Here is a 7111-nt window from a genome sequence, read left to right as displayed (position 1 = left end):
CCCTTGGGTTAGTAAAAACCTTAGATTTTTCCTTGACTGGTGAGGAAATGGTAATGGGGTAGGTGTCCACTTTACTACTATCTTCATAGAAAGTAATGGGTTGCAAGGTGAAGTTGGCCGAAACATGGGTAGTCTCCATGGTAACAACATTTCCAGCCAACACCTGAGTATTTTCCGTAGACATTTGGACATTATCAACAAAATTATCCTCAGAGTTAACACCTTTTTCAACTTCCTCCTTCCCTTTTTCTCTCTTGTAATCAAAGTTATCCTCCTCCTCCCTCTCCTCTTCATTATTTTCTGAGCTCTCCTCTTCCACCTCCTCAACCCTGAATGTTAGATTTTTGCTTGCACCTTGCTTGGGATTGGGCAAGTTTTCCTGATCTCCTCCTACCATTTTCTCTTGCCTCCTCCTCTGAGCCTCTTCTTCCACCTCCACAGGTTTTTCCACTTTAATCTTTTTACTGCCCTTTTGTTCCACAACTGCATCAGGTTTCTTCTTTTTCTTATTTTCACGGCTAGGAGAGGGTCGTGGGGTATGAATTCTGGTACCAATACTAGTACTCGGAGGTGAATTTTGTTGGTGGCACTGGTTATCAACCACCACCACCCTAGGGAGGCAAAGGGCCAGATGGAATTGGTACAGACAAAAGATTAGTCCTTGGTGGATAATGGTGAAGTTAAGCCCCTTATTCCTCTTTTCCCTAACATCACTGACCATATCCTCTAGAGAATGTAGCAAGGAGGGGCTTGCATAAATCTAGTCTAGTGGATCTTAAAAGAGGGATACAATGTTACGAAGGATGTAATTTGTTACCAAGGAGGGGCTTGCATAAATCTAGTCTAGTGGATCTTAAATCTAAATAACAAACACCATTTGATAACTGACATGACTATTATGAATATTAAAATTAAATTAAATTCTTCAATCATAATGGACCTGGAAAAATGACATTAAAGAGCACCCTATCTAGAAGTAGTTGAACCACCTATGCTAGGAATAAAAGTTGGAGTCTTTAGATGAACTGAAGGTGATCTAGGTTGGATAGCTTGGTTTGTGGAGATAATCAATGGTAGATAAGATAAAGAATCTCCTACATGATGATTTGATTGATGGATATTTTATATTCAAAGTTGAAATCTTTATCTTGTTATGATTATTTTGTGAAAACATATTGAACATAATATATTTAGAAACTCAAAGTGATATGATAAAGTCATATTGTAACAAGATATAATTCAAATTTTAAAAAGTATGATACCTATATTATATTTAGTTTAAAAACAATAATAACAATTTAATTCTCCAAAATAAATTAATCTTTAAATATATTCTATATTCTATAATTCTATTCTTTATTTTCACAATTTAATAGATTATATTTTAATGTGACGTTACTTAAATTTAATTTATTATTTTCATCCTATTCAACGTTTGATCGCAATGACAATCTCACATATAGCCCAAATTATATTTTTAAATATGAATTAATTTTTAGAATATAAATTTAAATATTATTATAAAATAAAACATCCTTACAGAAATATCAGAAAATCACATGATTAAAACATCATAAAACTTTGTTCCTGAAGCTCCAGTAAGTTGATTTTTGTTTCCGGGCAAACCATTTCTATGACTCAAATTTGACATTCAAATTTGACATTCAAATTTGAAATCTGAGAGTATCTAAAGCCCAACGGTAACAAATCTCAAATGGAGAGCCGAAAAAACTAGGGAAAAATTAGGGTAAGATATATTTTTGTACCTTTGTAGGAAATCAGACAGTATTTCTTCCTTCTTCTCATTTCTTTCTTTGGTCTCTCATTTCTTTCTTTGGTCTGAAAACTTTGTTTTTCTTAGTATTTTTCAATTTTCTATTTTTTACAGTGTGCACACTAGTCTGATTTTGTTTTTGTTTTTTTGGTCTCTATTTTCTAGGTTTCCTATTTTTTAATGGTAGAGGACTAAGCAGAGGCATGCAGGAGGAAGAGGCAGACGCAGATGGAATTGAATTAATCCTTCTTTCAGAACTCTTATTCTGGGTAAGTTGATTTTTAAATATTTCTACACATACTCTATTTATTTATAGCTATGCAACGAACTTCTAAATGATTTGCCAGAAAAGTTATTGTTAACATTAGCACAGATTTACAGTATAATCCTAAAATTCAAATTAGGGCAAAAATATATGTATTCTGTCTGGTTTCGTAGAATTCTTTTTTTTTTCTATGGTTATTGAAAATAATAGGTATTTGAATTTTCAGACTTCCATAGCAGCCTGAAGATTTGACGTCTTTATAATTCTTGTTATTTTTGTCCTACCTATATTGTAGGGTTTGAACTTTGAAGTGATTTGATTTTGGTTTGGTTTGAACTTTGATTTGATTTGAATTTTTTAAGGAAATGTTGAGATTAAATAAAGCAAACAAACCATGTACTCAAAGCATCCATTTACATTGTTTTTAACCATTTGACTTGATATACTAGCTGCATAAGTTCATGGACATCTTCCTTATTAGACCCTCCATTATTTCTTTGAACTCCGTACTAATCAAGCCATCCTCATTTTTATCAAACAACATAAATATGTGACTCTTTGTCAAACGCACCCTGTAAGTTGTCTCCAATGCCATATATAGGCAGTGAGGATGTGTAAGCATTCGCAAATGTTGTCCTTCTCAAAGGATGTTTGTGTATTGTTTTCATAATGTCTAATCTGTATATGATCACTTTATATAAAGATTGGAAATAAATATCTAATCAATTTCTTAGGATGTGGTGGGGGATTTTCTATTATTGGCCTTAGGCTTTTGTTAAGGTTATATGGATCAGAAATCAATGTTTTTTTCCCCTTTTCAGTTAATGAAACATCTGTCCCTTCCTTGCTCAACCACGTAGTTAACTTCAACCTCTTTTAAAATGACCATTTCATTATAGAGCTTTAGATTAGATAGTAGAATGCAAATTTGTTAGAGGAAGGACCTACTCAACCTTCTATATCATAGGAGGTCAACACCTTATAGGAGAAGCATATTAGCTTAAGTTGGATTATTATTTTAAGAGTACTCTTTGAATTCATCATTTGTATCAAATTGAATAAATCTTTCCATAATATCATTGAGGAATTCTCAATTTTTTTTTATATAACTTTGTACATTCACAACACACAGAAGGTTGGTATTTTTGTTGAATGTAACCTACAAGAATGTTTGTCATGCAGATCGCATGTTTGACTTCATTAGCTGCTATAGTTTAGCTTTTATTATTTACATCAGTCCATTATACTCTCTCCAAGTAGATTCTGCGTAACAACAACAAATACTTGCACAACATACGCACGCTTCTATAATGTCATAGGAACTCTGCCCTTATTCATAGGCCATACTGGTACCAACTAAATAACACCTAAAATAGCTTCACAATGTATTATACAATGGATTTGGCAGCTTAAAAGGGCAATTTCTGACAACACGACTTCTAATGTGTCTTTGATCCCCAATAATACCTTTGATGCACAAGCCCTCGCTCTCCAAGTGTAACCTGTGTTTGGCGTTGTAGGCTTGAACAATTCTCTTAAAGCTATCTATATATATGGCATTAAAACATTAAATTTGTTCTCCTCAATTTGACAGTCTCAACTCAATATAAGAAGAGCGGTCACATTTTAGCATAGTTATAGATGCAAAGTTATGCAGTTTAAGTCTTCTCAAATCTAGATTAAAATATGTATACTATTAGCATCTTCCCTCTGTCTTCTCAAATCTAGATTAAAATATGTATTCTAATCAGAACAGATATTTGTCAGTAACTTATATAGAGACAGGGGAGGAGACTTCTAATATCCCCTCTCCTGCTTTACCAATTGCTCCAAGATGCCCTTGTAAATGTTAATTTTATTTTATTTTGATTCAAGTTACACTTAAACTGTATGCAATGATGAAGCTCTTTCCATTACGAGAAGGATAAGATTTTCCCATTACAACAGGCAACCGACCTTCCTCAGTCAAATAGGATTCCTCCATAACCAACCTAAGAAACAATCAACCCAGTGGAAAAGGACCAACCATACCACCAACCCAACAGGAAAGTATTCCCTAGATCCTCAGATCAATATTTTTGTATATATCTATGAAATAGATACAGATATCTATAGGATTGAAGACATAATAGTTTCCATACTCCATATTTTTATTAACATGAACATTTAAAGGCGTCTAATGGAGTTTATCTTTTTTGAATAAAGGTTTAATATCATATTCTATAATTCATCGTCTACATTTAACTGAGTTTATCTAAAAATAATCAAGAAAAATTAAATAGAGGCTCTAAATCCTGTGAGCAGCAAGAGTAATTGTTTCAAACAAATCTAAAGACCTGATTCAAGCGCTGCCAAGATAAGTAGAATAGCGTCTAAGACCCGAGTTTAGATTTTTCAGAAGATAATATGAGCAACCTACTTCAGCTAATGGAAATGAAGAAGTGGGTATTCTTCTACCATATTGAAGTATTTGAGGTAGTTTTTAAACTATTCTTCTTCTCTATTAAGACAACAGATATTTGCAATTCATGATATTGAGTAAAATGCTTTTGGAAAGACCTGTGCAAACATAGACATTATATTTACAAGAACATAGACATATTCAGAACATTACATTTAGAAGAACATAGACATATTCTAATAAACATACACAAATTAAACATCTTATGAACCAAAAAACTCAGTGAGGTTCAACACTGTTGCTTCTTTGCAAGCATGTTTCCAACCATTGCATCTGTATAATCTGTTGATTGACAAAGCTAGGTAGTGGAAAGTTCCTGCCCCTGGTTATAATAGTAATTGAGGGCCATGCCCAAGTTACCATCACACAGCATTGGGAAAACCCAGCCTTAATACACATATCAATATCTTAGGGAAAACACATATCAATATCATTGGGAAAACCCAGCCTCAATACACATATCAATATCTTAGGGAAAACACATGTGGGATAGATTCAGAAGGGCTGTTACAACATTTTCTTGAGCTCTGGGATCCTCTGAAGAAAGCAGTGGCACAAGTAATGTTATGGCCCCTGCTTCTACAATACCACATTTAGCAAGTAGTCCGAGTTTATAAGCAGCCCGCCTTCCACAAGAAATACTGTCGTTATTTTAGCTGTTTGGATTTCTGCTTTGGTGCTTGGGATGGCTTCCAAGAAAAAACTTGTCTTGGTTCTTTCTGACTTTTCAAATGGGATTTTATGCTCTGCACAGTACTGAACAATAAGGCTTCGAAGAGCATGATCTGATTTGGAGTGAGATTTGTGTTCACAAGGTTCTGCCCACTCTTTGTATATGTAGTGTGTGTCTACAATAACAGGCTCTCGCATTAAGTAATGGATGCCGGTTATTATATTTTCAGTGTGCATACGTTAACTTTACCATATAGGATTCTTTGTAATTTTTCCTTAAGTGATGCATTATAGAAATATGATTTTTTGTACTACACTCATAGGAGGTTTCATAGATAATGTCAAAAATTATCTTGCATTAAATCCAGTGAGATTGGACATCAGAAATCATCTGGCATAGGAAAATAAAAAACACTCTCAGAATCTACTGCAGATGATACATTCACAGTAGGGGATGAAGGCAATCAAGGTATTAATTCATGACAAATTTCTCTCTGATTTAGGATCCATCTCATCTCTTCCTCCAATAGTTTTGTTTCTCGCTGACAATCCATTGCATTTTGGAGATATAGGCCATCCAAAATCCTTCTTAGTCGAGACTCATCTGGAGCTCTACCTCCTTTTCAAACTAATCCAGAACAGCAAAATCATCACTGCAAAGTTGTTCCTATAGCCAAGTAACCATAATTTTTAGCAAATTGTGGCAACGAACCTCCAGAATGGGCAACCATGACACAGAAGCTAAAGAAACAGTTTCCGATTTGACTTAATTTTATATCTTAGTATTTTTTAGAACATTATGATTTGTTGGATTGTTATTGCAGATAAGATTCTGATAAGTTTGTACTTTTCTTTTTAATTAAAAAATTTCTGTGTTCTTAAGACATGCATTTAAAATAGTTCTATTATTTAACCAAAAGCATGTTCAGATCATTATGTTTTAATGTATTCTTTTATTTGAACTACTAGTCAAGTTGTGAAATGTTGGCTGACAATTAAGACAATTTGTAGCTACTAGGGAGTTGATAGATCATTGAAGTTGATGCATGGTGTTCTTTTAAGAAGAATAAAAACAGGAGATCTGGTATGTATGTGTTGATTTTAAATTTTTTCAGTTGACCATTTTTAACTCTCTGTCCTTATTCTATATGTTTTTGCATAAGAATTTCATTTCATTATTCTTTTAAGTATAAATGATATTGCAACTAAGATTGATAATGATAGGTAGAGACAAGGATCCTTAGATCCAAAGGCTTCTCCAGCTAATTAATTTTCACCACTTTGAAGGTACAAGCATAGGAGTGAAGTTACTGGTATAGATTAACTGGTGAGGTTGCTGATACAGATTAACTGGTATAGATTCAGAGCAACAAGTGATCTCATTGATCATTTCTCATTTCCTTTGTAATATTTTGATCAAACATTGATCTAAAACTTTTGTAACATGTAAAAATAGAGTGCTCAATAAAAGAAAGTTATTGGGAGGGGTTAAAAGCCCCTTTGAAGACTAAAGGGAATGCCCATTGGTCATGGTCATCCCTTATAGTCTTGGTGTTTTTTTGACAGCTTAAAGAATGGTCATTCTTTAAGGTATGTCTCTTGTGTTCCCATGCATTGTGTTTTTTTTTTCTTTTCTGAAATTTAATTTAATTTTTTATTTTTGCTCTTAATATTAAAGCTATAAGGCACAATTTCATAAATAAATAAACAAGAGACGCAATGCGTCATAGTTCCTGCCTAACGCATAATGGTTGTAGAGGTGTAGATGAGTGAGAATAAGGTTATATAATTTTAAATTAACATTGTGAATGCATTAATTTTTGTCTAGAAATGCAAATGTGATCTGATAGGATGACTCATATTTTGTTGTTAAATTCTCGTGTTATATTATTATATCTTTAGGTAGTTAAGCCCAAGAATAAGAGGCCAAAGTCCCCAA

General features: G+C 33.3%; 1 long non-coding RNA gene across 1 annotated transcript; it reads left to right on the top strand.

Moving 5' to 3' along the window:
* Positions 1 to 1714: 1714 nt before the first annotated feature.
* On the top strand, positions 1715 to 6829 carry LOC149580117 (uncharacterized). Its single transcript, XR_016359815.1, has 4 exons — positions 1715 to 1747; positions 1984 to 2043; positions 6184 to 6256; positions 6460 to 6829. It is a non-coding gene; the product is annotated as an uncharacterized LOC149580117 (long non-coding RNA).
* The last annotated feature ends 282 nt before the right edge of the window (positions 6830 to 7111 follow it).

The sequence above is a fragment of the Cupressus sempervirens genome, chromosome 1 (genome assembly GCF_028749045.1).
Source record: "Cupressus sempervirens isolate cs-2001-9-10 chromosome 1, ASM2874904v1, whole genome shotgun sequence".
Lineage (NCBI taxonomy): Eukaryota > Viridiplantae > Streptophyta > Pinopsida > Cupressales > Cupressaceae > Cupressus > Cupressus sempervirens.
This window is presented reverse-complemented; position numbering and strand designations above follow the sequence as displayed.